General features: G+C 35.3%; 1 long non-coding RNA gene across 1 annotated transcript; it reads left to right on the forward strand.

Annotated features, from left to right (window-relative positions):
• On the forward strand, positions 2670-3809 carry LOC110267768. Its single transcript, XR_002355677.1, has 2 exons — positions 2670-2903; positions 3575-3809. It is a non-coding gene; the product is annotated as an uncharacterized LOC110267768 (long non-coding RNA).

The following is a 6187-nucleotide window of genomic DNA, read 5'->3' on the forward strand; positions in this document are numbered from 1 at the left end:
TCATACGGCCAAGACTCATAAAGTAGCTATGTTCAAGAATCAACATACTTAACTAGGAGAGTTAGTAACACTATCTGGATTCTGAGTTCCTATAGATGCCAATCATTCTGAACTTCAAAGGATAAAGTGAGATGCCAAAACTGTTCAGAAGCAAAAAGCTAAAAGCCCCGCTCATCTAATTAATACTGATCTTCATAGATGTTTTTGGAATTCATTGTATATTCTCTTCTTTTTATCCTATTTTATTTTCAGTTGCTTGGGGACAAGCAACAATTTAAGTTTGGTGCTGTGATGAGCGGATAATTTATACGCTTTTTGGCATTGTTTTTAGTATGTGTTTAGCATGTTTTAGTTAGTTTTTATTATATTTTTATTAGTTTTTATTTAAAATTCACTTTTCTGGACTTTACTATGAGTTTGTGTGTTTTTCTGCGATTTCAGGTATTTTCTGACTGAAATTGAGGGACCTGAGCAAAAATCTGATTCAGAGGCTGAAAAGAACTGCAGATGCTGTTAGATTCTGACCTCCCTGCACTCGAAGTTGATTTTCTGGAGCTAAAGAAGCCCAATTGTCGCGCTCTTAATTGCGTTGGAAAGTAGACATCCAGGGCTTTCCATCAATATATAATAGTCCATACTTTGCCCAAGATTTGATGGCCCAAACCGGCGTTCAAAGTCAGCATCAGAATTCCCAGCGTTAAACGCTGGAACTGGCACCAAAGTGGGAGTTAAACGCCCAAACTGGCACAAAAGCTGGCGTTTAACTCCAGAAAAAGTCTCTACACGAAAATGCTTCAATGCTCAGCCCAAGCATACACCAAGTGGGCCCGGAAGTGGATATTTACGTTATTTACTCATTTTTTGTAAACCCTAAGCTACTAGTTCTCTATAAATAGGACATTTTGCTATTGTATTTGCAGTCGAATCTTTGAGTAGTTCTATGCTACCTTAGATCACGTTTTGGGGCTGGCCTCATGGCCATGCCTAGACCATGTTCTTATGTATTTTTAACGGTGGAGTTTCTACACACCATAGATTAAGGTGTGGAGCTCTGCTGTACCTCGAGTATCAATGCAATTACTATTGTTCTTCTATTCAATTCAGCTTGTTCTTGTTCTAAGATATCACTTGTTCTTCAACTTGATGAATGTGATGATCCGTGACACTTATTATCATTCTCACCTATGAACGTGTGCCTGACAACCACCTCCGTTCTACCTTCGATTGAGTGTTTATCTCTTGGATTCCTTAATCAGAATCTTCGTGGTATAAGCTAGAATTGATGGCGGCATTCTTGAGAATCCGGAAAGTCTATATCTTGTCTGTGGTATTCCGGGTAGGATTCTAGGATTGAATGACTATGACGAGCTTCAAACTCGTGATTGTGGGGCATTAGTGACAGACGCAAAAGAATCACTGGATTCTATTCCGACATGATCGAGAACCGACAGATGAATAGTCGTGCTGTGACAGAGTACGTTGAACATTTTCACTGAGAGGACGGGATTGTAGCCACTGAAAACGGTGATGCCCAACATACAGCTTGCCATGGAAAGGAGTAAGAAGGATTGGATGAAGACAGTAGGAAAGCAGAGAGACGGAAGGGACAAAGCATCTTCATACGCTTATCTGAAATTCTCACCAATGAATTACATAAGTATCTCTATCTTTATTTTATGTTTTATTTATCTTTTAATCATTCATCATCTATAACCATTTGAATCCGCCTGACTGAGATTTACAAGATGACCATAGCTTGCTTCATACCAACAATCTCCGTGGGATCGACCCTTACTCACGACCCTTACTCACGTAAGGTTTATTACTTGGACGACCCAGTGCACTTGCTGGTTAGTTGTGCGAAGTTGTGATAAATAGTTGAGATTACAATTGTGCGTACCATGTTGATGGCGCCATTGATGATCACAATTTCGTGCACCACACTTTTAAATAATTTTTTCATATTCTTTTTTAATCTCATGTATGATATAAATAATAAGAGATTAGACTTTATCTTCTAACATAAAATTTACAATTTAGACGATCAAATCCCACTGTTCAGAGACTTCGTCCCCATTCTCCTTCGTCCTTCCCTACTCTCCGTCTCCTTCACCTTCGTCCTTGTCGCCATTCTCCTTCCTGGCCCCCTGAACAACCACCCCAGCTCTGTCTCTATCACCTCCATTCATCGCTACGGCGCCACTACACCTTCACCTCCGTCGCCGCGCCTCTCGCCGGATCTACCAGCTCTCCTCCGCTTGCGTCTCGCGTCTCCGCCTCCGGCCGCCTGCGTCTTGCTCGAATCTTTGTCTCTACTTCGCTCATGATTCTATCACGAGCTCGCCTCCACTGCTCAAGCGCTTACTCCCTCTCATCGCACAAGGCTTCGACGTTTCGAACTTCTTCCCTCAAGCTTCACATCCATCTCTTTCTCTAAATACCACAAATTCAATGCAATTTTGTTGACCTTTATTTGGGAGCGGAAATTTAGAATTAAGATACAGGGATTTTAGAAGATGAAATCTGTTCCTTTCTTTGTTTAATTGTGATCCAACTTTTCTTTTTTTTCTAGTTGTATTTCGGTTCAGTATTGTTATGCTTGCCATTTGTTTGATGAATTTTCTGAGAGAGATGGAAAAAGTGGAACTTGATTTCTGTGTTTTCTATTTCCAATTCATAAGATTTACGTAATTTTCCTCTTGGATTGTTTATGAAATTGGGTGTAAGCAGTTAGTTTTCTCAGATTGTTAATGTTGTACAATTTCTAAACTCTACCATTTTTCACAGTGGAGGAAAAAAAACATATGGACGAGGTGGTTATAATCCTATCCTAGGGTTTGAGAATGTTGTCTACTTCATTGCCAGCATACCATATACTTCATTGCGAATTCATCTTCCGGTAGGTTAGTATTTTCTATCCAGTCTTTCCACCTGTCTGAAGGAGAACTTAGGGGAACACATTCCCCTGATGCTTTGAGATTACTCAATTTATATCTTATTTTGGCAAACTGTTGCTCAACTTTAGTTTTTCAAATTGCAAATTTACCGAATTTGAGCTACTATGCATGCTTATTATGATCATTAATTATTATAGACTGCAGAGAGGATAATATTTGTATTGTAGAGTTTATATTTTATACCATGTTTACTGTGCTAAGATCTTATTCGGAGTGAGGTTAGTATTTGTTATGCTGTTCAAACATTTTTTATTATGCCAAGCTTATTCCTTGTTGTGCATATTAATTATCTTGACTTTTATTCCATTATTTTACTTTCAGTTTTCTCCTTCTAATATATACCATATTTCCTCCTATTTTTGTATGAACCACATGCATATACTATGTAGTGTACTGTTCGCATAATAAATCATATTTAGGTTGATTGTAGACAATTCAGGTTACTTATTTGGATAGTTGTTCTTTGTCTCAGGCAATATCTCTTTTGATTCAATATTGGTGAGTGAAACTTAAGAAACTGTATGCTTTCATTCAAAATGAGTTGGAAGACCATACTATGCTATATATTTATGTGTATATCTGTAAAATTGCTTGCTGATGCATGTTGTTGAATTCAGTTGATTTCATCTACCAGTAGCATATCTCAGGAAATTGTGGCTAATATGATGAAAGCCTTTAGGAAGTGACGAGATTCCTTGGTGAAAAGCTTCAATGACATGGAGGGTATTAAAATATCAGAACCACAGGTTTGCAAAATCAATTATATTATATCACTTACCTACCTTTTTCCTTTTTACTTCAAATTTAAACTTCCCATAATTTTAAATCTTTTTCTATGTGATTGATCACAAATTCTCTTTATCATGTAGGGTTAAATGGATAAAATTGTGGACATAAGAGAGGAAATTTTGCGTAAAAGACGAGCTGAAAAACATCAAAGGGACACCACTTCTGTTCTTAAAGCCTGGTGGCAATCACATTCGAAGTGGCCTTACACCCCAAAGGAAGAACTCAGCACTTACTCTACTAATATTGAGTGAAATCATTGTTGAATTTCAATGTTCATTACTCAACTATACCACATCATATAGGTTCCCTGGGTCATATATTCATTACTCAACTATACTACATTATTGAAAGCATTTCTACTCCAAAATGTTTATTTTTTTTGCTAACAAGAGGACGTGATATGAAAAAATATTATTTTTAATAAAAATATGAGATGAGATAGGTCTCGCATATGCTTTAGTTATCTAAATGTAATATTAGTTTTCTATATTTTTTTAAGAGATTTTATTCGGTATTACATGTAATGGATAAATTACACCTTATTTTGATTTGTATTGTTTGAACTAAAAGCATATCTAGTTTAAAATGTAAATTTTATGATTTAGATTTTTTGAATATCTTTTTTAGACTTATTTTGTGATTATCATAATTTTGAGATATGATTATACTTAAAAAAAATAAATCTCATAAAACAAAGTAAGCTATGGTTACAGTTTTAAAATAAGGTGACCATAGAGTAAGTTATGGTCACGCTAAAACCGTAACCATAGATAAGACTATGGTCACAGTTTTACAAAGGGTGATCGTAGAGTAAGCTATGGTCATGGTTTTAAAATAGAGTGACTTTAGAGTAAGCTAACCGTGACCATAGATAAAGTTATGGTCACGATTTTACAAAAGAGTGAACATAGATAAACTATGGTCATGCTAAAACTGTAATCATAGATTAGGTTTTGGTCACAATATAAAATACGGGTGAGTAGAGAATAAGTTATGATCACAGTTTTAAAATAAGATGACCATAGATTAGGCTATGGTCGTGGTTCAAAACAAAGGTGACGATAGAGTAAGTTATGGTCACGGTTTCAAAATAGGGTAGTCATAGATAAGCTATGACCATAGATAAGGCTATGGTCACGGTTTTGCAAAAGAGTAACCATAGTGTAAGCTATGGTCATAGTTTTAAAGTAGGGTGATCATAAATTAGGCTATGGTCATGTTATAAAATAGGGGTGACCATAGATAACCTATGATCACGCTAAAACCGTGATTATAGATAAGCTTGTACTCACGGTTTTTATCCGTAACCATAGAGTAACCTATAATCACGATAAAAAATGTGGCATAAAGTGTCAGTATTTAAAAACTGTAACCATGACTATAGAAATCGTTACCATGGCTAAAAAATCGTGACCATAGATCTATGGTCACGGCAAAATAGGCCACAGTGAAAAAACCATGACCATAGATCTATGGTCACCCTTTTCACTAGCTATGGTCACAGTAAACTACATTTTTGTAGTGTATCACCTTTTTTTTTTACTTTGCAATAAATAACATAGGAAGATTTCACATATTCCAGAAAATTTTATTAGCACATTGATGTGTCATGTATGCTAAGTTGCATGTTGATAGTTTGTCTTGTAGCAAATATCAAAAGAATCGCTAAAAGGATAAATTAAAAAATGAAAATATCTGAAGATGTCGCGGCTACGATAATACGAACAAAAGAGAATTTGATAGATTTAGTCAAGCTAAATGGGGAATAGCTGAAGCTCATGGGATGAGCTTTGCGATGGCCTTGTTTGTTATGTTTGGATTGTTTGTAGAGAAACTCTACACGGACATCAATTTTTTATAATTTTGGCCATCATAAATACTAAATTATTATTTATGTGTATAAATTTTAAAAAATATAGATGCAAATTATATTGATTCATGTGTGTAAATTTTGGTAAATATAGGTACAGAACTATAGATTATATATTTTTTGTGTGCAAACATTTATAAAAACGGGTGCAAATTATTGCTATCAAGTGTTGGTCCAAAATTATGTGTGCAAACTTTACAAAATATGGATGCAAATGTATTGATTCATGTATGCAAATTCCGATAAATATAGCTGCAATTTATGTTTCTTTTGTACAAATACCTACAAATATAGGTACAAATTATTGCTGACCGAATGATGGCCAAAAATAATAAATTTTGATGGCCCTCTAGTATTTTTTTTTGTTTGTATTATTGCTTCCCAAAAAGCTAGACTTTCTAATTTGGTCGGACTACCAATATACCAATATCTTTTGTATTGGATGGTGTGAATAGTGGTACTAGTCGACCACCAGTTTGCAGCAAATGACCCAGTGAAAAAGTTTGGCCAACATAACAAGCAATTGCATACATCTAATTATCTAAATATCTAATTTTATTTTTACTAATTT

The sequence above is a fragment of the Arachis ipaensis genome, chromosome B02 (assembly GCF_000816755.2).
Source record: "Arachis ipaensis cultivar K30076 chromosome B02, Araip1.1, whole genome shotgun sequence".
NCBI classification, from domain to species: domain Eukaryota; kingdom Viridiplantae; phylum Streptophyta; class Magnoliopsida; order Fabales; family Fabaceae; genus Arachis; species Arachis ipaensis.